This window comes from Triturus cristatus, chromosome 4_2 (assembly GCF_964204655.1).
Source record: "Triturus cristatus chromosome 4_2, aTriCri1.1, whole genome shotgun sequence".
Taxonomy (NCBI): Eukaryota; Metazoa; Chordata; class Amphibia; order Caudata; family Salamandridae; genus Triturus; species Triturus cristatus.
Window position 1 is genome coordinate 534,232,617 of NC_140586.1, and position 25,863 is coordinate 534,258,479.

A 25,863-nucleotide genomic window follows, 5' to 3' on the forward strand; every position below is an offset into this window, starting at 1 on the left:
GTCAGACCTGGCAAGGAGACATAAGGTTTGAACATGTAGGCCTTGCCCGCACAAACTCCCCATACCTGAGACAATGTGATTGAGACAGATCAAGAAGTTACATCTCTTAATCTGGGTTTACTAAAATGTGCATCAAGATCTCCTAAATGTACTCCACATCACCTCGTGAGGCTGCCAACACATATTTGTGACAAACAACCATCAACAGATAGTTGTACATAGACACACAGGCACTGCCCAGTGTGAGGATGCACAAGCCAAATGGGGTCACCCTGTACAGTGGACACATGGAGTACACTTTACATAAATACAAATGAGGCCAGGGAACAATGCCACAGAGGCAAACCTATGCTGAACACACAGAGAATGGGCACAGTGTTGGATGACACACATGATTCCGAGGCAAGGGTGTCTCAGGGGACTGTAGTGGGCACACTGCTCCATGGTCCTGGAATGATCTGACTGTAACATGAGCAACCGTCCCGGCACTATGCATATCTCCCACTCATGCACATCATGTCTGAGGCCACAACATCGGTCATGCATGCTGCAAGTCTGTTAATTTGAATCCTCACACTCCTATGTTGAGACTCAGCATCAGTGCCAACAAATATGGACCCCCAAATGACTGAACAGGACAGGGCACAGGCAAGGTACCAACACATGTCACAGACCACCCCCACACATGATGCAGAAAGCAATGTGCACATGGATTAACTGGCAGCCTAGATTACCATGTGCAATAGTGTTTACACACAGACCAGGAAACACATGTCAAGGAGGGGAAGAGAGGAAGAACAGCACCGGTTGACTTGGGGGAAAGGATATGCACTGCACATTTAAACCCTGGCAGTGTATCCAGGCGACTGAGCACTTCCAAAAGCTGGTGACACACAACAAACACACATGTACCTACCCCCTTCCTGCTGCTGCATCTCCTGTAACCGCCTATCCATGTCAGGGAAGACCACCGCCCGGACACGCTTCATCTGGTGGGTCAGGCGTCGGCGACCGCCGTGGGGGCGTGAAGGTGAGTCCTTCAGCAGGACCCGGGCGATCTTCCGGGTCCTGCACCGGATGTCCTGCCACCGTTTTCTCACTTGTGCTAGGCGCTGACTGCAACCCTCCACCGATCTCACGGCCCTGACGGCCTGCTTCCAGATCTCCCCCTTGGCGTAGGCAGTTACCTGTGAGGATGACAAAGTGAGACAACATCACTACACCTGCTCCATGTCAGAGAGACACACATTTGAACATCTTTGAAATGTTGAACAGGGCATAGGATGCTGCCAAGGAATTGCATCTTAGTCATATGGACATTGGCCTCTGTGGAAGCCCCAATGCACTACATGGCATGTAAAGTACACAGGTGGCATGAGGGGTGCGACACACTCCATGAACATGGCACACACTGTGCATCACAACAGACACCAGGCTGATGGATAGCACCTCCAAGCAGTTACATGCCCCAGGCCACTAACGCAACCTCAGCAGAGTACACAGACACAAACAGGCACAGATCAATCACATGTCATTGGCAACAGCGGATACAAACCTCACTCTGCACATGTGCCACTTGCCTGTGGGGGGTGACAGGTGTGGGGCTAGCTCAGCAAGTCAGACACACAGCACGGCTTACTTCTCACATCAGATGGGTAGAGCTGTTGCCTCCTCCATGCAGCTGTGGTGCAACACTTCACATAGACACTCACCAACATGACATGGAACATTCACACACATCAATGTCCAGGGGGCGTGCACATCACTTGGACACTCTCACCACAGCTCCCCTCAACTCAGACACATCTGTGGGAACAGTCACCTGTCACACCAGGGGGACCACTGAATCACCTCAGGACAATAGACCAAAAATGCCACAAAGGATTAGCCAGGCTGAATGTGTCATGCACTATGCAGTGAATGTCACAGTAAGCACAATGCAAGTGAGGAGTGCACACATGAACTACATCATGCTCTGCATGGGAGACATAAGCCATTCCCTCCCTGGGACCCACTCTAAACAACATTGCATGTCTGTCACACCTGTACACAATGCCAGAAGTGACAGTCACAAAAAAGTGCACAGTCAAAGCTAGTGGAGTCAGCACTCACCTGCTCCCCTGGTCTCCCATACAGGCTGGGGTACTGTGGGAGGATGACATCAAGCAATGCCTCATTCTCCTCATGGGTGAAAGGCTGGGCCCTCTCCACAGACCTTGACATGGTGCCAGAGGAAGCACAGACAGCAGCAGTGGTGTCGACTGAAAGGTTGTGCAGGCAAGTGCCCTCTCATGGGTTCTGCCTGACTTATATCTGCCTTGTTGGGGTCTTTCATTTACAGGAGTACAGAGTGATTGGTCAGACTCATTTGCATCCTACGTTTCCTCCAAACCCTTTAAACATACACCAGTGACAGCATTTGCATGGTTCAAATTAGCAGCATCATGTCAAGTCAACAACCACTTTGCAACAATGTATTTTGTGGCCAACTGACTTTTCAAGGCCACCTGATGGAAAAATGTGAACAGAAAACTCGGTATCCATGACAACAAGCATGCATTTATGGCCTAAAACTTGTCCCTTATGTGTCCCCTATGTAATTTTCAAATCCCCACACAGGTACGGTGCGTTTCACACGTACGCGTAGGCACTGGGAGTACACGTAAGTGTACTGAGGTAGTACATGTATGTGTACTACCAGTGGCTACACGTACGTGTTCACGTATGTGTACGCACTAGTTGTACACGTATGTGTACTGAGGTAGTTCACGTACGTGTACTACCAGTGCCTACACGTATATGTACACATACGTGTAGGCACTGGTAGTACACGTACGTGTACTACCTCAATACACATACGTGTACAACTAGTGCCTACACGTACATGTACTGAGGTAGTACACGTACGTGTACGCACTAGTTATACACGTACGTGTACTGAGGTAGTATACGTACATGTACTACCAGTGCCTACACGTCCCCTATGTAATTTTCAAATCCCCACACAGGTACGGTGCGTTTCACACGTAGGCGTAGGCACTGGGAGTACACGTACGTGTACTGAGGTAGTACACGTATGTGTACTACCAGTGGCTACACGTACGTGTACACGTATGTGTACGCACTAGTTGTACACGTATGTGTACTGAGGTAGTTCACGTACGTGTACTACCAGTGCCTACACGTATATGTACACATACGTGTAGGCACTGGTAGTACACGTACGTGTACTACCTCAATACACATACGTGTACAACTAGTGCCTACACGTACATGTACTGAGGTAGTACATGTATGTGTACGCACTAGTTATACACGTACGTGTACTGAGGTAGTATACGTACATGTACTACCAGTGCCTACACGTCCCCTATGTAATTTTCAAATCCCCACACAGGTACGGTGCGTTTCACACGTAGGCGTAGGCACTGGGAGTACACGTACATGTACTGAGGTAGTACACGTACGTGTACTACCAGTGCCTACACGTATTTGTACACATACGTGTAGGCACTGGTAGTACACGTACGTGTACTACCTAAGTACACATACATGTACAACTAGTGCGTACACATACATGTACTACCTCAGTACACATACGTGTACAACTAGTGCCTACATGTACGTGTACTGAGGTAGTGTGCTGCCTCAGTACACGTACGTGTACTACCTCAGTACATGTACATGTACAACTAGTGCGTACACGTACGTGTACTACCTCAGTACACGTACATGTACTCCCAGTGCCTACACGTACGTGTACTGAGGTAGTACACGTACGCGTACTACCAGTGCCTACACTTACGTGGACACGTATGTGTACGCACTAGTTGTACACATACGGGTACTACCTCAGTACACGTACGTGTACAACTAGTGCGTACACGTATGTGTACTACCTCAGTATACATATGTGTACAACTAGTGCGTACACATACGTGTACACGTACGTGTACTACCTCAGTACACATACGTGTACAACTAGTGCCTACACGTACGTGTACTGAGGTAGTACACGTACGTGTACGCACTAGTTGTACACATACGTGTACTAAGGAAGTACACGTACGTGTGTATGTCCCGTAACACGCGTGCTCCTACAGCAACACTACTATAGTGATACGGACCGTACACACGCCCTCAGAGCATGTTTACGGTGCGTTTCACACGCTTACACTGGTGATAGGGGGCGCACACGAAATCCATGGAGGTCTCAGGCTGTACATCAAGTCATTGTCATTTATGTCCTTCATGTGCAGGGCCTAGGTGTGTCAGGCAGTGATATTGCACATGTCTCCTCATGTTTGTGCACAATAGATGTGTGATGACCTGTGTACACATGTCATATGTGATGTGGCACTATGTGGCACACTTCCCCTTCACACTTTGCACATGTGTGCATGTAGTCCAAACGTGTCAAGCACAGCATCACTGGTATGGCACAGTCACCAACACCCGCAACTGTCGCCTGATGCCAGGGACAGGGACACTAATAACTGACATAGAACGACCAGCGTGCCACGATGTGAATAGGTCATGTGTGTGTCATGTGTTCCCATGAGCTGGCAGTTGGTGTCCCGTCAACTGCATCCGCTGTTGCTGCATTCAACATGTGACAGTGTGTAGATGGGCATGGCACACATCTACACACACCATGCCACATGTGGAATCCCACGTAACGTGTGTCTGTATGCAATGAACATGGGATTTTGACATGAGGACATATCTGCGTTGTCTCAATGTCTGTGTTTTCAGTTTTCCCGTGTACCCCTTCATCGCAATGTGCGTGATCTGTACATTTGACCTTCCATGTGACCTGTGCGTCTAGCTTGCCGTCAGCTGTCTGTATGAGATGACATCCTTCAAATACAGATATGTGGATGAATGTCACGCCTGTGATGTCTATGTCTGTTCACTTACACTGGCCCACAGCTCGTTTCAGGGCACGTCATGTAGACTTGCCAATCAACGGTTGTATCTGGCTTTTCGTAGGAGTATCACCTGGCTGGCATACGTGTCCTGGATGTATTGCACAGACCAGACTCTGTATTAAGCAGATGTGTATTAGCAGTTGAGCATGTGCTCACTTCATTGACATTGATGTTGTTATGTTCTCATTCTTCGTTATTCTTTCCAATTTTCTGCAGGGCACCGCCTCTCCCCCGACCAATGCCAGACTTGGCTGCCATGAGGGAACGTGACTGCATAAGACGTTACCGATTCTCTCGTCAGTTGATTGAGGACTTGACCGCCAAGCTGGCACAACACCTCCAACCGCGACACAGGTATCCTACAGCGCTGACCCCCAAGATGAAGGTGATGGCAGCCCTACATTTTTTTGCCACCGGTACGTTTCAATTCACCATAGCTGATGTCGGTGGCATGTCTCAGACGATGTTCAGCCGTGTCCTGCATGATGTTTTAGAAGCCATGTTGGAGCACCTGGATGAATTCATCCATTTTCTGACTCCTTAGCAGTTGACAGGTGTCATGGGTGATTTCTATGCCCTAGGAGGGATGCGCCATGTAATTGGGTCCATTGATGGGACACATGTGACTATGGTACCACCACAGGCACAGGAGGTAGCCTATCGCAACCGTAAACATTACCACTCTATTAATGCCTTTGTGGTGTGTCTTGCTAACATGCCGATTTCTCATGTCTGTGCACGTTTTCCAGGGTCAGCCCACGATGCCTACATCATGAGGCGTAGCAGGGTGCCACAAATGATGCTGAGGCTGAACAACGAACGAGCATGTCTTGTTGGTGGGTATACTCTGTTTGTCCTGTGTGTTGCGGTATGTTTGTATCTTACAGTATCTCCTGACCCACTTCTTCACATGATGTTTCCATGTAGGGGACTCTGGCTATCCCAACATGCCATGGCTGATGAAGCCTCTCCGCAACCCAAGATCAGCTGCAGATCACAGTTATAATAATGCACACGGGCAGACCAGGCGAGTGATTGAGAGGACATTTGGCCTCCTGAAGAGCCGATTCCGGTGCCTTCACAAGACAGGCAGGTCCCTCCCATATGCACCGGCAAAGGTCTGCAACATCTTCCTCGTGTGCTGCATGCTGCACAACATGGCAGTGGAGAAGGCAGTGCCACTCATCCTGGTTCCGGATGAGCTGGAACATCCACCCGTGGAGGATGAAGGGCTTGGTCACGAGGCAAGTGAGGAGGAGGAGGAGGAGGAGGACATCCGGAGTCAGCTCATATGCAACTTCTTCTCATGATGGTGAGTCACGGGGTCTGAGTGTGCACGCTTGGAGCCTTGTGTGGCAGGTGTTGCAATGTGTGTGTCCAGCTGACTGTATGCTAAGTGACTTAGAGGTGTGTTCTGATGTGTCACTCGAGTGATGATGTAATTCCACACATTTTAGCTGAGACACTAAATTTTGAATTAGCATGGTGACAACATTATTCATGTAGAGTAAATGACAATGCATGCGGATAACAATATTTTCGCTGTCTCCTTGTGTGTCTGTCATCCCCAGGGTCTTTCGCATGTTGTCTGCTCGTGTCATCGTTGGCCTCCTGATATTCCTCATGAGTATTGCAACATGTGCTGAATCAGCGTTCCATGCACGGACATGTTGAAAAGACATTTTGGGTAAGGATTGCAGCAAGGCATTTTGGGGGTGTTACGTGTTTTGAATGTGTGTGGACTGGTCCTGTGCATGTTGTGTTACCATGCATACATGTCGACTCACCATGGGGCACAGGACATGTAAGATGACTCCCATGAATTGATAGTCACCCTTCGTGACAGTCATCTGTAATGGTTTGTGGATTCTGAGGAAGGCATCAATGTGTGTAAAAGTTCACTCAGACACATACAGGATGCTACGAGTGGACATAGTGTGGGACATCCCCATAGGAGGCTCACTGGGGAATTGCAGCCTCTCCGTGTGCAGCAGGGGGTGTTTGGCCCACCTCCTTCACTTGTGTGCCAGTTAATTTGGATTTACAACATCTGTGTTGTGAAGGGGGTGTCCAGTGTAGGTCCCACATGTTCAGCCAAATGACCTGTGAGTCTGTTCATATTGATGCATTTCCCTTAGTGTGAGCCTGAGTAATAAAGGTGTTCCTCACACTCCAAGGTGCCTCATCTCTGTCAATGCAGGTCTCTTGCCACTTTGCATGCGGCATCTCTGGCATTGTTGTCAAAGATAGTGCATATGAGTGTATGTGTAGTTTAGCAACATGCATGCAGTTCTTCATGGATTCGAATCTGTATTGTGCATGAAGTCCATGGTTGTGTATGTATTTGGGCATGTTGGTCCCCACAACGGGCCGTCAACACCTGCTGAGGGTGTGTCTCGGCCTTCTGTTTCCTGATCCTGTGTCAGCCATCTTTGGTGATTGGGCATCCATTTTCTCGGGTGTGCCATGGGTGACTGGACACTCCTTCCTTTACATACGCCTGTTGCAGTTGTCCTTTCTGACATCCTTGTCTTTGTGTGCAACTCTTGGCATACTTTCCAGGGCATGGCGCCTGCTGCTGCAGTCCCTGCAGCAAGGGCCCACAAAGTAGCGGGATTCGGCAACACACACGCCTCAAAGATGCTCCTCCCTGCCTCCCTCCACCCATTCATTTGGCTGTCATCATCTTGTCTGTGCCACTGTGGCAGCCACGCGGTGCCAAAGGCAGGACCGTCAGCACATGCAACGTGCACATTGCACGACCCTCATGTCCTTGCATGACCCACATCACACTACAGTCTGATGTTGTAGCCACCCTCCAAGCAATGTCTATCCAAAACTCAAACGCCTGATCTCAGGCATACCCTAACCTCACACACAACACTTTTGCATGCTGAGTGTGCAACTCCAATTGCCTACACAGCGCTGCCCCGCCTTCCAGGCCCTGTCACACCAACCAGATCATGTCCCTCCTGCTCCACACAGGCTCCCTCCACCAGCAAGGCCATGGGAGTGGGACTCAAGCCTTCAGCATGTGGTATAGTGGTGTCATCTGGCACATGGCCCAGGGATCATCTCTCAGCGTGTCAATCTTCAATGTGTCCAGGACCCCCCTCTCCACCGTCACATGCGCACACAACCTCCATATCATGTCGTATGCCATTGACACCCAGGTGCTCCTCAGCCTCACCAAAGATGCAGCCATTGCCAGTTCCAACATTCAAGAAGGCATGAGGTCTGTGGATGAATGGCTGAACATCAGCCACCTGAGGCTGAACTTGTACAGGACTGAGGTAATCATCTGAGGATTGTCCCCTTACAGCTGGCTCAACTCCTTGTGTCCCACCTGCAGCAGCCCTACACAAGCACCCAGTGGCCACACACACAAGATGGTGTGCATCATGGATTTGTCACTCACATTTGCCATGCAAATCACCAGCATCTGTACCTCATGCTGCAACACCCTCTGCATGATGCACATGATCCTCAGATAGATCCACTCCAAGGAAAGACAGACCATCCCCCAGGTCCACGACACCAGCCGTGTCAACTACTGCCCCGCCCTCTAAGGTGCAAGTACATCCAAACTCACGGGAAACTTGTCCACATTCAGGGTGCATCTGCACAACTCAGCTTCAACATCCCGCACACCATCAACATCACCGTCCACCTGAGATAGCTGCAAGGGATCACTGTGTGCTGCAGGATGACCTTCACACTCCTCACATACACTCAGGAGGCAGTCAACAACCCCATACCCCAAAATCAACCTTGTACGTCTGTCATCCAAGACCCCATTGGCCCAACTCTATGCATCCGAACTTGGCCTGGACAACATTCTTCACATCCACAACACTCCAGCATGAAGGAGATGGTTCTCACGCCTGGACAAACATACTTGGGACTCCCTCCCCAGGAACCTCCACATGAGCCATGACCTCTAGGTCTTCATCATCCTCTTCCTGATTGGTGAGTCCACAAAGTATTTCAAGCCCCCCCTCAGCAGCTTGAGGCCATCACGGGTGAGTATTGGGATCCCAGGCTGTATCGGATGATACATTGTGACCCATGTGTGTCCTGTACCGGACTCAGATTCCAGTGTATGGATGGCTGGAGTTAGTTCAACACTCAGGCATAGTTTGACATTTACACACACGTATGTTGTGGACTAATGCAGAATGACAGCAACATCTCATGACAAATAAATAGTTTTATTGTCGGTGGGGTGCGTGTTTTGGTAGAAAAAATAAGGTGCTCTACTGGGTGCATAGAATCCAAAGTTCACAGGGGGAGATGGGATCCTTGGCATTTGAAGTCATCAGAGTCCAGACCACATTGTGGTCATCATTGGTCAGACTGTGACCAGCAAGTCCATGTGGCAGAGAATGTCAGTCAATGATGTGCTGCTGTTGCGCATGAAGGCCAGGTGCCAGGCCAGGTGACCTGGGAGATGTGGTTGGTCCGCTGCCTCTCACGGTCTTTTCTGTGGACGACCCACCTTCCTCCGGGGACCCTCAGATGGAGGCCTTGACGATGTTTGGGAGGCTCCGTCGGACGAATCCTCCTCCTCCTCCTCCCTCCCTGTGGCTGGTCCTGGTCTGCGCCTGGTGTCACAGGGAGGGTTGCCCATGTTGTCGGCGATCCGACGGAGTGAATGGCTCATGTCCCTTTGCACCGCAGGAGCTCAGCCAGTCTTGCCTCCATCCGTCCTTGGTGTTGTTGACTGGCGTGTTGCTCGGCCTGCTGATTCTTAATGTCTGTGAGGGTTGCCACTACCTGACTGATGGCCCTGGTGTCACGCCGCTATGCCTCCATGATGTTGCGTACGTGTGACATACCGGTCCCTTTAGCTGTCTGGTCAGGTTCTCGCCTCCGCTCCCACCACCCCTGCCCACACAAGCCTGGCCTGCCGTTGTGGGCACATCGGGTCTACGGGACCCCTGAGGGATGGCAGTGTCGGTGTTGGCTGCCTCCTCCTGGGTGCCCGACGAACCTTGTCCCTCAAGGTCAGACTGGCTCAGTTGTTCAGTGTGGGCAGGGCTCGTGGTTGTCTCCTGGGATGTGGCAGTAATGGGGGTGGTGGTTGGCACAGATGTACCTGAAGCAGGTGCTGCAGGGGCTTGGACACCAGAGGGGCCAGGTGGGTTGGGGTTATCCGCGGAGTGTTGTGAGGTGTCGCTGCCAGTGGGATCAGGTTCCTCCCGAGCCTGGGACTGTGGTACTTCCCCGCATTGTTGGGGGGCAATCCGTGACGTTGCCCTGTGTGTGAGAGAGAGACAATGTTAATGCTGTTTCATGCGACATCCATGTTTCATACATATTCAAGTTGCCACAGTTCCTCCAGGTGGTTGTATGTGCCTAGCATTCACATCACTGTTCACTTGTGGATGGGTATGTTGCAGGGGACTGATTGAAATGTTCTCCAGGGTGTTTGACATGTCGAATTTGGGCTTGGATGCTTTTTTGGCTGTGGCTTGATCTTGTTGTGTCACATGTCCATTGTGAGAGTGGGTGACTCCATTGGCTGCCCCGGGGGTGTGTGCTTGTGTAAGGGGTGAGTGATCATCCCTCAGCCCGATGCTGTTCAACATCCACATGGCCCCCCTCACACAAGTGGCCTGCCACCACAACCTCAAAAACATCTCCTACGCCGACGACACCCAGCTCATCCTCTCCCTCACCAAGGACCCTCACACCGCCAAAACCAACATCCACGAGGGTCTGAGGGCAATCGCCGACTGGATGCGGAGCGGCCATCTGAAACAGAACTCGGACAAGACGGAGGTCCTCATCCTCGGACCCACACCCTCAGCCTGGGATGACTCCTGGTGGCCGATCGCTCTGGGGACATCACCGACACCCACCAAACACGCACGCAACAAAGGATTGATCCTCGCATCCTCCCTCTCCATGTCCAAGCAGGTCAACGCCGTCTCCTCCTCCTGCTACGACACCCTACGCACGCTCCGCCGGATCTACTGGTGGATCCCGACCTAAACAAGTAGAACAGTGACACAGGCCCTTGTCAGCAGCTGACTGGACTACGCCAATGCACTCTACTCAGGACTCCCATCCAAACACCAGCAGCGGCAAGAGGATCACCTTTAAGATCCTCACCCACGCACACAAGGCACTCCACACCGCCGGACAAGCCTACCTGCACATCAGACTCAGCTTCTACACCCCCACCCGCCAGCTCCGCTCCGGCATCCTCGCCCTCGCAGCTGTCCCCCCCATCCATCGTACGCCCGCCTGCAGCAGATCCTTCTCCTACCTTGCCGCAAAGACCTGGAACACCCTCCCAACCCACCTACGACTGACCCAAGACCTACTTGCCTTCAGAAGACTCCTCAAGACCTGGCTCTTCGAGCAGTGGTGGAACCCCCCCCTTGTTCATTTTGCGCTTGACTGCCCTCCGCAGATCGTACCACCCGGCTTGGCATTCATTCCTGGTCCTTCTGATGGACGCAAAGCATTCACCTGATCGACGATCCTCTGCCACAGGCGTGTTTTTTTGTCTATGCTGGTCTGTCTGACCAATGTTCCAAAGAGCTGTGGCTCGACTCTGATGACTTCATTGACAAGGATGTCCAGCTCCTCCCTTGTGAACTTTGGATTCTTGTCTGTGGGCATGGTGTGGGTGTGGATGGTTGTGGGTGTGTGGGTGTGAATGTGTAGGTGTTTGTGTATGTGTAGAGGGCGTATGTGTGAAGGAGGTTGTGTGAAGGTGTGTAAGTTAAGGTGTATGGGTGCAGTTGTTTGTGTGTGATGTCTGTCAGCAGTGGGTCTGTTGCAAAGACTCATGGTTTGTGAGTGTGGGCCCTTTTTATTGGTCCATTTGTGGGTGTGGCTGGGTTTGAACTTTTGGTGGGTGTGTTATAAGAGGTGGTTGTGAGTTTGGGCCTCTGTTTGCCTGTTTGGATGTGCCAGGTCAGTCTTTTAGATGTTTTTTGTCCTGTAGACGTGTTTTGTGGTGTTGTGCGAGTCGAATTGACCCTCCTTGTGCTGTTTTACAGTGTCCTGGTTCAGTACGAGTCGTTTTTGCGTATGTAAGGTGCGTGCATACGCTATGTTGTTGTACAGTGATCACATATGCAATGGTGTTGTACGATTCGTACATACGCGATGCTGGGGTATGGTGCTTTCAAGTACGGGGCTGGGGTGGGGGGTACGGTGAGTACATATGCGGGTGCTGGGGTGGGGGGGTACGGTTAGTACATACGCGGGTGCTGGGGTGGGGGGTACGGCAAGTACATACACGGGTGCTCGGGTGGGGGTACGGCACGTACATACGCGGGTGCTGGGGTACGGCGCGTACATACGCGGGTGCTGGGGTGGGGGGTATGGTGCAAACATGCGCGGGTGCTGGGGTGGGGGGTACGGTGCGTACATACGCGGGTGCTGGGGTACGGTGCGTACATACGTGGGTGCTGGGGTGGGGGGTACAGCGTGGACATGCGTGGGTGGGGTGGGGGGGCCGTACGACTCGTACCCCGGGCCCAAGTGTACCGGGGTAGGGGTCGTACAAAGTTCGCTCTGTACGGGACGTTTTCCATACGCTTGTGTATTCGGGACGCCGGTACGGATCAAACTTGTGCGCTCGGACTTCAGTTTTACGACTCATACGTAAAACTGTCCAGGGATGTCTCGTAGACTTTTCCCGATACGATTCGTATGTATTTTTACAGTACGAATCGTACTTCACCGTTGGTACGGGACTTGTACGACTCGTACGTAAAAAAATACGGATACGAGTCGTGCGGTAACTTTTTTTACCGGATCGGAATCGGCACCTAAATATTTGTTATACCCAAAAATAATAATTATTAAACATTAATTACCAATTAATAATTACTTATTAATATATTAATTAGAAATTTCAATAAATAATATTTAATCATATTTAATTACCAATTAATGATTAATAAGCAATAAATTATTTTTCATAACCAACATATTATAATTTAAAATATTTACCAATTAATAATTAATGCCCAATAAATTAATTATCAATACCCAACAACAAATGTAATAATTACTTAATTAGATTTCAATTACTTCCAACACTATTCCCCTATAAACGCACGACACACTCCAATAATAAAATAATACACTTAACATAATTATCAATTAATCAATTAATATAAACTAATTACCAATTAATACAAATTAATTACCAATTAATAATTAACAATAACATAATTATCAATACCAATAAATGAAAATAAATTATTACTTAATTACAATTAAATTACTTCCCACCCTATTCCCCTGTAAACCCGCTACAGAACTTAAACGCAAAAATTAATTAAAATTAATTAATAATTCCTAAAAATGTATAATTAATTTCATATAATTAAATTACTTCCCACCCTATTCCCCTACAAACCCACAACCCGCTACGGTTCTAAAACACAAAATTGACTTAAAAAACCATTATTAACATATAAAAATTGTATACATTTATTTTAAAACCAGTAGAACACTTAACAAAAAACATATAACCCATACATATTAAATACATATTAAAATACATAACAATAATATAAATATCGATATTAGTAACATCAATATTAGTAACATCGATATATTTGAAATTGATATTACTAACTTCGATATTATTAACATCGATATAAAAAAAAATCATTATTACTTACCTTAGGGTCGATATTCTGTCCATAGATATGCTTAACATCGATATTCTGTCCCTTTGATATTGTCAACTCGATATTAGTGTAGGTCGATATTTAATTTTCGATATTTTGACTGCTCACCGCAGCAAGTGCCTTCCATGAAGGAAAAATCCCTAATCTATGGTAATTTGGGTGTAAATGCCATTTATTTTAAGAAAAGTAAGTAAAGATGTCAGTTTCAGGAACCCAAATGAAAGGTTCTGAAGAGAAAATGGAAATGTATATGAAGAAAACATACAGGAAACCTAATGACGAGTGGACTAATTAATAAATGAACATGTACACACCCATGGACTAATATAATTAAAAAATTCATTTTTTTATTCTTCAATTTTAAATAAAGTTGAGATAGAAAAAAAAGGAGAAATTAATTTGTACAATGAATACAAAGGTTTTGTGTCATTCTATTCCTATGGTTAATTGTCCATTAATATAATTTTTGTGGAGCCATATAGTCTAATGATCTAATCATACAAAATCCTATTAATACATACAATATACATCTATGGAAATGCACAGGCATGAAGCCTTAGCACTCAAGCAGTGGAGATTAGCAGAGGCTAAAAGGGTCTTCTTAGCTCAAAGACAACAGGCGTCTCTAAGATCTCCCTAAGTTCTGCAGCAATGTCTCCTCTCTAGTCTAAGGACCACACAGTAATATAATTCTACAAAACATTATTTGCAACACTTCTCCTATTTCACACTCCCATGAACCAATCAGTCTTACGAAAACTCTGTGAGCAGGTAAACTTCCCAATTTGTCACATCTTTGCAATTGGTTAAAAATCCATGTCTTGGATTGGTACTTTAAACAGATCTTCTCACTAGTTGTGCTTCCTGCCATCTCCTCTCCACCCAGTGAGAACCTCAATATCAGTTGTCTAATACATAAAAAAATGCCTATTCACTAGTTAACAGTTGACTTCTGGAAAATTGCAGCATCTGCTTGTAGGACAAAAGAGAAAAACATCTTGTGCAAAAACAACATTTTAAATGTGGAACTGGGCATTTTAGCCTTAAAGCATAGAGCCCACATTCAATACGACATCAATATGACATCAACAGTTAGGCTAAATTAATTCATTAACATATGCTTATTCAAGTCTTTACTTATAATGTCTAAATGTTATTACCTGCTACATATTGTGCATTAAATGTGTTTATGTTATTTTTTAACTTTGAAGTTAGAACTTTAAAGCCTTGGTGTGATATGTATGTGAGAAATGTAATATTTCTTATGATGGTGGACTGAAGGCCCACTTTACAATAATTTCAACTCTGGAGTAAACATGTTTTATGGACTGCAATCAATGTACACCCTAAAGCCTATGGTGAATAGGACATTAATATGCTGAGGTTTTTCTCAGGCTTTTACATGATTGGGTAGAACAATAATAGCAAAGATACACATGGAAGTCAAAGGTAGCTAGACCCAGTAATTTTAGGTATGCTCCTGAATCCTGAAACCTAGTGCAGACAATCCGGTTGTCTGATATAATTATTTTTACTATGGCTAGAGTAAATGATGTATGAATGAGATATTTTCCAAATTTTTAAGAACATTTCCTGAGGGTTTCAGGTGCGAGTTGGAATTGTATGTCGCTTTGAACATCTTACATTATTGAAACCTTTATCTGCGTGTTTAATCTGTAAGGCACGAATTGTTCCCCAGACTATAAGGGGAGAACTCAAAACACTTTTGGAAACATTTCTTCTGAGGGTATAATTCAAGCATTTGAGCCTTCAGAGTGAGCTAGTCCGATTGTGATTGCATGAAAAAAAAAATCGGGTAAGATTCATTGGTTGGCAGGTCTGTGCACGTTAAATAAGAACATCTTGGTTGATTGTCGACCTCTGTCAAAAATACATGACCCACTTGCCAACTTGAGTGAGTCATTTTTATTGGCCTCAGGACTCTGTGAACTTACCATTACTAAAGTGCTTGTGCTCACTCTCCTAAACATGGTTTGATGGGCATATAGCGTATTGGCATATTTAATTACTAATACGTCCCTTGTAGAGTGCTATAATACACACTCAGGGCCTGTAAATTAATTGCTACCAGTGGACCTGCTGCTCTTATTGTGCCACCCACTTAAGGAGCACTTCAAAACATGTCCCAGGATTGCCATTGCTGCTTGAATGCAGTTTTAAACTGCCATGTCAACTTGGTATAATTATAATAAATTCCCCTTTTAATTCATAGAAGTCACTCCTAAGGTAGTCCCTATGTAGCTCATAGGGCAGGGTGCTGTGTGATTAAAAGTTAGGCCATGTACCTTTAAGTTTGTTTCACTTGTCCTGGTAGTGAAAAACTCCTAAATTAGTTTTTCCCTACTGTGAGGCTTACCCCTCCCATAGGAAAACATTGGGGATTCCTTATTGCATTTAATAAGTTGTAACTCCTATTTGGGAGTAGGAAGCTATGTCATGTTTGGTATCTAGGAAATTGTAACGATAAACCCACGCTAATGACAAAGTCAGATTTTTTATAAATCTTTTGAAAATTTCACTTTTAGAAATTTGGCATTTTCCTACCCTTAGCCCTTTTGTGCCTGCAGCCTTTCTTGAGTCACATGACTGGGTGTAGCTGACAAAGTTTGTGATGTTCTCCTAGTCTCAAAATAGAGGGATTAGGTGTGCCTGAATGGGCCATCTGTTGGTTGGATGGTGGGACAGAGCTGAGCACAGCCCCACTTACAACTGTATAGTCTGTGCTCTGCCTTTACACAAAGAGTGTATCTACCTTGCATTTTCCCTGTGGTCAGCTTGGACCCAGGACAGGGGAGTCAGGAAAGTCCATGCACTTCAACAAACGTTTCTGGAAGCTTCTCCCACCTTCTAGAAGAAGGGCACCAGAGTATAAAAATAGGACCTTCAGACCCACTCTTGAGTTCACTACTGGACCTTGGAAGGACTCTCAGTGGACTGCTTTGCTGCCTGGAGACTGCCTTGAACCCTCAAAGACCAGCCCTGCTGCTGAGCCCTGCATCTTTACCTGCACCCAGGATTGCCAGAAGTGACTCCCAGGGTTAGTTGCTGGCCTCCTATTCAGAGACGCGGGGACATAAAAGGCATCCTCCATCTTGAACCTGTACCTGGATCTAGCCTGAGTGAATGCTGAACCATCAAGAGGTGTCACACCAGTCTTGGACCCTTGGATGTGGTTCTAAATGGGCCCGATGACCAAATGCCCAAACTGAGAAAATGTTTGGCCAAAAACTGCTCTGAGAACCAGGAGGAGATCAGGACCAACCTACTCACCTATCCGCCTCAGGTGCATCGCCGGTCAGTTTCACTCCGCAGCTTCTACTGCTACATTCTTCTCAACAGCAGCAAATCCTTTTCAGTGGTCCTTCCCCAAAGGGATATACGACCTTGTGGAACTATCTTCAGCTGTAGCCCTCTGCCTTGTGCTGCTGGAGGTTTTTGACCTCCATCTCTGCTACTAAGTCAGAACGTAGAAATCTTCACTGCATCTTCAATCCAAGGCCACCCAACTACAAAGCTCTGTCCTTGACACGTCCTGAAGCCTTGCGCCACTGAACTTTACCTTCTCAGAAACTTTTTCTTAGAATTTCTGCTAAGTCTGTAGGTAAGCGCTGACTAGCCTAATCCACTTCTTTTATCCGAACCATGCTTCATTGCGGTTGGCCATATTTTTCATATTTTTTTTACTTTGACCCGGTCTCGCATGGCTAGATTTCTGCAGATGGCACTTTAATTTTTTAGGCTCTACTTTTCACTAAACACTGTTGTTTTGGTGTCAAATAATTTATTAAAATGTGCTCTATTTTTCTAAATTGGTGTGGAATTTTTCTTTTGTTGTGTTTTCACTTTATTATTGTTTGTGTGCTGTATAAATACTTTACACACTGCCTCTAAGTCAAACCCGGCTGCTTTTGTGCTAAGCTACCCAGTGTTAAACACAGGTTGATTTAGTGACTTTTTGTCATGCGCAGTTCCCAGAGGAAGATGCAATGGAGACGGTGGAAGTCCGGAGACACTGCCGATAAGGTAAGGTTATTTAAAAGTTTATTTATAATGCTTTTTAAAGTGTTAATACTGCGGGCGGGAGGGAGGCCAACTCCGTTCCGCCCGAGTGTGCAGAGATTAGCCTTGTTTATCTGCATACATGGCGGAAGGGGCAGATCTCCGCACATTCCGTGGGCGGAACGGAGTTGTCCTCCCACCCCTATTGTTAAGGTACATGCCCATGGTGGGGAGGGACACACTACTTGGACTTGAGGTAGAATACCAGACCAAGTGAGCCTCCTTGAAGGCAATTCTCCTTACCAAATTTGGTCTGACTCCTGAGAAGTATTGTCAGAAGTTCAGCAACAGCCACAAACACCCAAACCAGTCTTGGGTGGACTTCTTAGATTTTTCCAGCAAGACACTGAAGGTCTGGGTAAGGGGCCACAAAGTGGACGATTTTGGTGGGCTGTACAACCTGATTCTGAGGGAGCACATGCTCAATGCCTGTTTTTACAGAGATTCACCAACACCTGATAGATAGCAAATGACTGATCCCAGTAAGCCTGCTCAGGAGGGGGCCTCTGGGTCAGCACTAGAGTGCCCAAGAAAGTATCTGAGGAGACCCTAAAAAGGGTGGTCCGCATTCACACCAGAAGAAGGGAGATAAACTGAAGGAGTACTTTCAAGGTCCCAAAAATAGTTCGCAAGTGAAATGGTCCAAATCCCAATCTGGCCACCAGGAAAAAACGCTTCTCTGATAACAATTATAGCAAATCTGTCCCCAAGTGCTATGAGTGTTATGAGTATGGACACATCAAGGGTGATCCCAAGTGCCCCAAGAGGGCACAACACCTCCAGTGGAGTAAAGAACCCGGGGATGGCAGCATAGTGCTTCAGGATGAGATAGCCCAGTTAGTGTGGGGGAGTCCAGTGACATACCATAGTGTCCCTGGGTTACAAGGAAATGGTGCTCAAAGCCAGCATGCCTGCCAATACATCCAACTGCAGGCAGTGAGCCACCATCAATGGGTGGAGGCTCTGAGGGACACAGGAGGCAGCATGACTACTGCAAGGTGTCATCTGGTGCTCTCAGAGCGAGTGATTCACAACATATTCCACCAGGTTGTAGTTGCAGACAACCGGAAGAGCAATTACCCTGTGGCTCTGATCTCTATAAATTAGGGGTCTCAGATCTTCTGAAAGTTACTGTGAGCCGTGGACTGTCTGCTAGGGAATGATCTTGAGCACACTGCCTGGAAGGAAGTGGAGCTCAGGTCACACCTGGAAATGTTGGGGTTAACTGAGTGGGTCTGTGGGACCATCAGGTCCATGGTTGCTCAGGAAGGGAGTCAAGGCATTCTGGAGCCTGGAAACCTGGCCCAGGTGCCTGCCAAGAGAGGGAAGGACATGTTAAGTGGAATACCAGCACATGAATGTCCCATGGTAGAGGTGGATAGGGAGCCAAAGGAGGCCACCCTATAGCCTTCTGGGGAGGACATTGCCTCGCTTAGTGACCTGCCTGACCTTACTGGATGGCAAGTAGAAGGAGGACCCACCAAGGAGGAGTTCTGTAAGGCACAGAAAGAATGCCCAAACCCTCAAGGGCATGCAGCGGCAACCTGAAGTCAAGACAGCTGATGATACATCTGGAGATCATCTTATATTTTGGAATAATGATCTCCTGTATAGTGAGCCTAAGGCATCTGTGCATGGGGCTCCAGGTGTGTTGGTAATCTCTTAATGAACTGGGCCTTCCTACTGGGGCTGGCTTATGGGATACCGCTGGCAGGACATTGGGGACAGGACAAGTCCTTTGCCTGGCTTGTGCCTCATTTTTATTGACTCAGGATGAGGATCTCCTCAGAAGAATTCTTTAGGACTTGCCTAACCTGCCAGGCCAGTGGAAAGACAAGGAAAAAGCTCAAACCTTCTAAGAGCACACCAAACAAACGGCCAGGAGACCATGTTGAATGCCTTTTCGGTGTCCAACAGGTTCACCCCAACTGGTAACCTAAGCGCTGACATCATATAAAAAAATATCAACAGCTCGATTTATGTGGAGAGTGGTGTCTGTCATGGGTACAAAACCATGCTGTCGGGAAACAACTCAGCTATTGGTCCAAGGATTACATTTATTAGTCAAACGTTTCAAATAGATCTTTGAGTCGGCATTAATACGTAATATTGGTTGATATGCCCTGCAATTAAGAGGGTCTTTAATTTTCTTCAGAAAGAGAACAATGTGTGTTTCTTTTCAGGAGGGTGGTATCAAATTGTGAGCATCAATAAAACATAGTAAACTCATAATCAAGGTCATAAGAGTAGTAATGAACCTGATATAAAACTCAAAAGGAATGCAATCTAGTCTGGTAACCTTTCCAGCAGAGAGATCACTGATTGCTTTCTGGAGTTCCACTGTTGTAATAGGGGTTTCTAATAGAATGTGCTGCAAAGTAAATCTCAGTATCTTCCATATAAGCACTGGCTTCACACAAGGGAACTTTGTATACTTACTACAGAGTGTTTCATAAACTTTACAAAAAGTAGAGATAATCCCTTTGTTCTCAACAATTGAACAACCCTGAGGATTGTGGATTGCCTTAATGTAGGTTCTACTTTCTTTCTCCTTTCACTGCATGGCCAGGATTTTCCCGTGTTTTCAATATCCTCAAAAGATCCCAAATGGATTAAGTGTGGGTGTCTAGCAGATTTGTCCCACAGTTGCTTTTTAATAAGCATGTGATCTCAGAATCTGCCCTAGCTCAATTTTTAACCTTTGTAGGCTATACTTCAGTTCTGCTGACATTTGCCACTCCGCCTTGCCTTTACCAATTGTGTAGGATAGTGTAACCCCTCTGACTTTAGGCAGCCCCATACCACGATTGGAGAGGCATTGTGCATATTAGTATCCATGTATCCTTCATTAAATTTATTAAGGAGAGTCCTGTTAGAGGTCCATTAAGTTAGATTGGCGAGGGAGCACAAATACCTTTTTCTAATTGTAAAACCCAATGGGCTGTGGTTTGACATAATTTGTAGTTAGAGATCTATTTTAGCATCACTGATTAAACTATGGCTAACTAAAACACATCTATCCGTGAACATGATTTGTGAGGAGCAGAGGTAAAAGCATACCCCTGCTCTTGCTTGTGCAGAATGTGCCAGGCATCTACCAGACCAAGAACCTCTATCATTTGTAGCAGAACAGGTCTTGATTTGTTTTTACAAAAGTGGGTGTGCCACTTTTATGATCAATTTTAAGGTTGACATTCCCACTAAGTTTGAAGGGAGAGGTCCAAAGCGACAATTTCAGCATAATCATGTTGCCTCATTTGTGTTTGGGCCAGAAAGAGCGAAGACAGTGATAAAAAGGCAGTCTCTGATTAGCTGACTGGTAACCCATCTCCCGGCAGGATTGATATTTTCTTTTTCAACTGTCCATGTGTATTTTTTGGCAAGCAACATAACCCTTCAAGTAGGCGTAGATTGAGTAGAGCTCAGCAAAACCTTCTAAGCCAACTGTACCAATTGAGAATACTCATGACTGGACAGGTGCGTTCCCTGTGGGCAAGTTATTTCTGGTCCAAGCTACCTCAATTCCTCACTCACTAAATGTAACTTATTATTGGCACACAGCACATTAACATTACAGTAATGCCTTTACACTTGGGCTAACATTTTGAGTGTTTTCTTTTAGGCTGCATCATTAAAAAAAAAAAATTAAAAAAAATATATTTCACCTGTGGGATATGACGGTATACTTACAATATCAAGATATAAATCTTTTTTTAAATCTTTTTATGTCCACCCATGCAGAACCATCCCACTGCCCCTGGCACCCTCCCACCTCTGGGTATGGGATTGCCCTTGAACCCCCCTTTTCCAAATTTCTGTGGAAACTGAGATATCACTCACTGAATCCTCCCATAATGAAAAAAGAAGAGTAGAAGATGGTATCCATGAACAAGCCGTGTGCTCTAGGAGAGAGTGGAAAGAGAGAAAAGAGACAGAAAAGGCATTCATGCCCTTATAGTTAGTGCTTACCCATTACCCACTTAAATCCCAAGTATATAAGAAGAAAAGAAGGGGAGATAAAGGCAAAATGAGAGATTGTTATATCACATATCAGCTGTAGTTAATAGGAAGCAGAGTTGTTCCTGAGACAACATGTGAGCCAATGTGGTTGCTCTGGATCAATGTTGGACTGAATTGGTCAAGCATTATCAATGTAGGCTAATGTTAGCTATTGTCAGAAGGTTTGCTTTATGTCTATTTTGCAAGGAAAGCCTTGTCCTGTAGATGTTCTTTAAGCGAGCAGGGCACCCGGAGGTAAACCTTAGCATCTATTGCTTCGAGTTTATGGGATCACTGACATAATATCGATGCACACAATACTGAAACACAAAAATATCAGAAAATCAATACTGTTAACAAAAATATTATCTTCCTATACTTAACTAATAAGACCACAAATTTCCAGAAAACAAATATCGCTGTTAAAACTATTGATTTTTACTTATGATGGCACCAGTGAGGTTTGCAGGCTCAGGTCACTGTTGAATCCCAACTTACCAATGGGAGGTGTTATCCAGTCACTACATAAAGATTGCACTGTATGCCATGTCACATGTAATAGGGCCACAATCACACGAGAGACTTAAGTGAGGGAACATCACTCCTTACAGAAGGAAGAAAAGTGGCCTGTTTGGTACAATTGTCACCCACAACAAAGAACATTTGCAGATGTTTTACTACATTCAGCGATGTGTCTGCTCAAGATAGACACTAAATTAGTAGTGGACTTGACTCTGCAGTGTTCCTGGTCATAAACACAATAGGCACAGCAAATCAGCATGCACCTACTACCGGACCTACACAAACTGTAACTCTACTTGTGTGGCCCAAATGGACCACCCCTAATAATGATGGGCAAATGCCTGCCTGTAACACACAAAGTTGGCAATGTAACTCGTGCGACCCTGGCCAGGACTCACCCCCTTGTCACTGATGTTGGGCCCTCAACTGGCCATCAGACAATTAGGGGGGTCAGGGGCTGTCCCACGCCCCATCCACATTGGGTGGACTGTCCCAACTAGACCTCAGTGATCTTCTTGGTCGAGCGCCTCAGGTCCTCCCACCTCTTACGACAATGGACCCTGCACCGGCAAAAGACCCCCAGGGTCTGCACCCTCCAGGCAATGGCTTTCCAAATGGACTGTTGTTGATGGGCATTGACCTGTATGGATACAATAGATAAATACACAGATCATAACTGCAAGGATATCTATTTGGTTGACACACATTTTGTATACACCTAATACAAGCATTTATCAATAATTAATACATTACATGTGTCAGTCTCACATGCTAAGCACTACAAATATTTTTTTTTACACTTTTGTTGTTATCTGCTGACTGTCATCAATCCTCGTCAGGACCCACACTGACTAAGGCAGCCCATTAACATCATTACATCATTTAGCCCAGGGCCATCCTACTTGCACTGTGGTGTAAGATACTATGGAGCACAACACACCATTGTGAGCTTCTGAAGGGTAAACTACTTTTGCATGATTGTACAGACACCTTTACAGTCAGGCCCATATGGAAATGTGACACCAGACCTATCAGGAGAAAATGACGCACATGGACAATGTGGGTCAATTGAAAGAAGCATCAGGTCAGGGGGTTACCTCAGTCAACATTCCAAATGTAGTCCATGTAAAACTAATTAGGGCTAATAATGTTTCAGAAAACTCATTTTGGGAACAACCAAGGATCTGCAGTCCTAGAGGGAGATTACTCTGTGCACCAGTTGTATTGTCACAGTAACTCTGGCCCAGCCTAGGCCATGTCCCAAACTGAGGGGGTCTATGAGGTATAGTTAGCTCCCTGAAAACAGTGAACCCTATACATTTTGATGCACATACTATGATCCTATTAGCAAATCAATCATAGGTACCATAAAAAGTATACATGCATTGATATGTGAATGTACCACAAGTAGAATCTAGGCCATAACACGCAACACACATGACAATGGTGTTGTTAAGTCCACAAAGTACAGTAAATACACAATTCATGACATATTTTTCCTATGTAGCCATCAAAAATATTTACAACACTAATCAGAATTCACTCTGGAACTCAGAGCCACATTGTATCCTGTGGGAATGGAAAGGATGGAGTTGAACTGAGTAAAATATGTATGTGAGTTAGTTACCTGCTCCTCTGGTAAGCGACAGAGCTGGCCATTCGGGGGGAAGGATCTCTTCTACAAGTTTCTCCAGATTCTCTGGAGAGAAGGCAGGGGCCTCTCACTGGCTTGGCCTGGCATGATTGCTCGCAGAGGTGGCAAACAGCAGCTAAAATGGAGGAGGTGTTGATAGCAGCAGTGCCAGGAGGCCAGTAAGTTATTTTTCTAGCCACGGTGTACCTGTGTGCCATGTACATGGTCATCAGCGCAGATGCACACAGCCATTGGACTGTGACCGTCACAATCACAAACGGTAGCCTATGGCTGTTTCCGCTATGGATGCAACCGTCCACCCTGTCGTCGACTTCCGTCGGTGGCCATTCCAAATGTCCTATAAGCGAGGTCAGGCATTCGCCATCTTAGCTGTTGGAACTCCAGTATTGGTGGCTGTTAAGTGCGTCACCACTACTACCAATGAGGGCTAACATGTTTATATTTGAAATACTCGACTCCTGATTTCCATTGCACAAATCATCTGTGTAGTCGATTACTGTGCATAAAATAATAGGTGGGCGGTAAGCTCCGCTCCGCCGGTGGAGTTTGCAAAGTTTTTGCCACTTCGTGCTCTGCTTGGAGCATGGAGTTCGGCAAAAACTCTGCACACCGCCACATGGTGTCACCGTACACTCCTACAATTAGGTGGTAACATAATTGTAAACAAAGCGATGACTCAAGCCAGAATGAGGCTTGGAAAGCAAACAGTGCCTCAACGCGCACAGTCCAGTTGATGACGGCACATGGTTGTGTACTTGCACTTGCGCACTCCCCCACCAAGAGGCATTGCAACAACTGAAATGAGCTGCTTGGTTGAACCATGGAAAAATAGAGGGGGAAAGGGAGCCCTGGAATGCACCAGAGCCTAAGGAGGCTGCCTTAACTTGGAGGAGCAGCGCTAAGTACTATTACGCCTTGTTAAAGATTGTCCCCTCCATTACCCCTCCACCACAGCTCCCTGCTGCATGGTCCACAAAGGCTGAGTGCTGGGGTGGCACCTATAGGGAAACCCACACACGCTTATCCCCAAGAGCATGCTAGAAAGCCTTGACCCCCAGCACTCCAGGCTCTCTCTTAATTAATAGCACTAACTAAGTGAAATAAGTGTCTGGTAATGCGGACTTGCTGAAATGGGCACGCGCCTGTGGGAGAGTGAAAAAAGCAGAGCGGCTTCTTCCTTATGTTGCTGCCCGTTGTCTTTGGTCTCCATTAATCTGTAATGAGCAGAAGGCTCTCCTTTTTCTGTTCTGTGCAGGACACTCCGAAATAAGGGATTTTTGTCACATTCCTGGTTTCTTGAGGGGCCGTGGAAGTCTGGCCTCAGCTCAGGAGAGCGCGTCGTACCCACAGGGCCTGTTATCATTTATTGTTATATGTGCTCACTGTTGTGGAGTTGTATGATTGAATCCAAAGTTTGAACTAGACTTTAGGAAAATGGTAAAGCATAGCAAGGAATTTATGCTGCTTAAATCCTGGCAGGGCTGGGGCAGGGTTAGTATAATGTGAGATATGTTGCATTCTAATGTAATCTTCCTCTGTTGCACCATAAATAATCCCTCTGGCCGAGTTCACTCCGTCCACTCATGGAACTCAGAATCTCTAGGAGTTTTTTGGTAACTCAGGGGAATTCTATCCCAAAATATGGCAGGTTTCATTCAGCAAAGGTAACTATCTGTGACTGAAACAGTTACCTCGGGTATAACAGGCTTTTATGTGGATAACTGTTATATCTCTCAGCAGTGGGGAAGGGTACAAGGGAATAGGGGAGAATCCTGAAGTGTCCAAAGCAGCGTGATAATTATACGTCTGACTACACTCCCAGGGCTTCTAGTAGCGCGGCCGCGCAAAACTACTTCTAAAACTACGGAAAGATTCAGAAGTGTGGAAACAATGTAACTTGTGAAAGTAATCAAGAGGGGAAGCTTTCTCGTAAGGATTCAAAGGGTACAAACTGGCACTCAGGTAGTATTGGGGAAAGGCAACAGAACGACACCGTTCTTAACTACAAGAC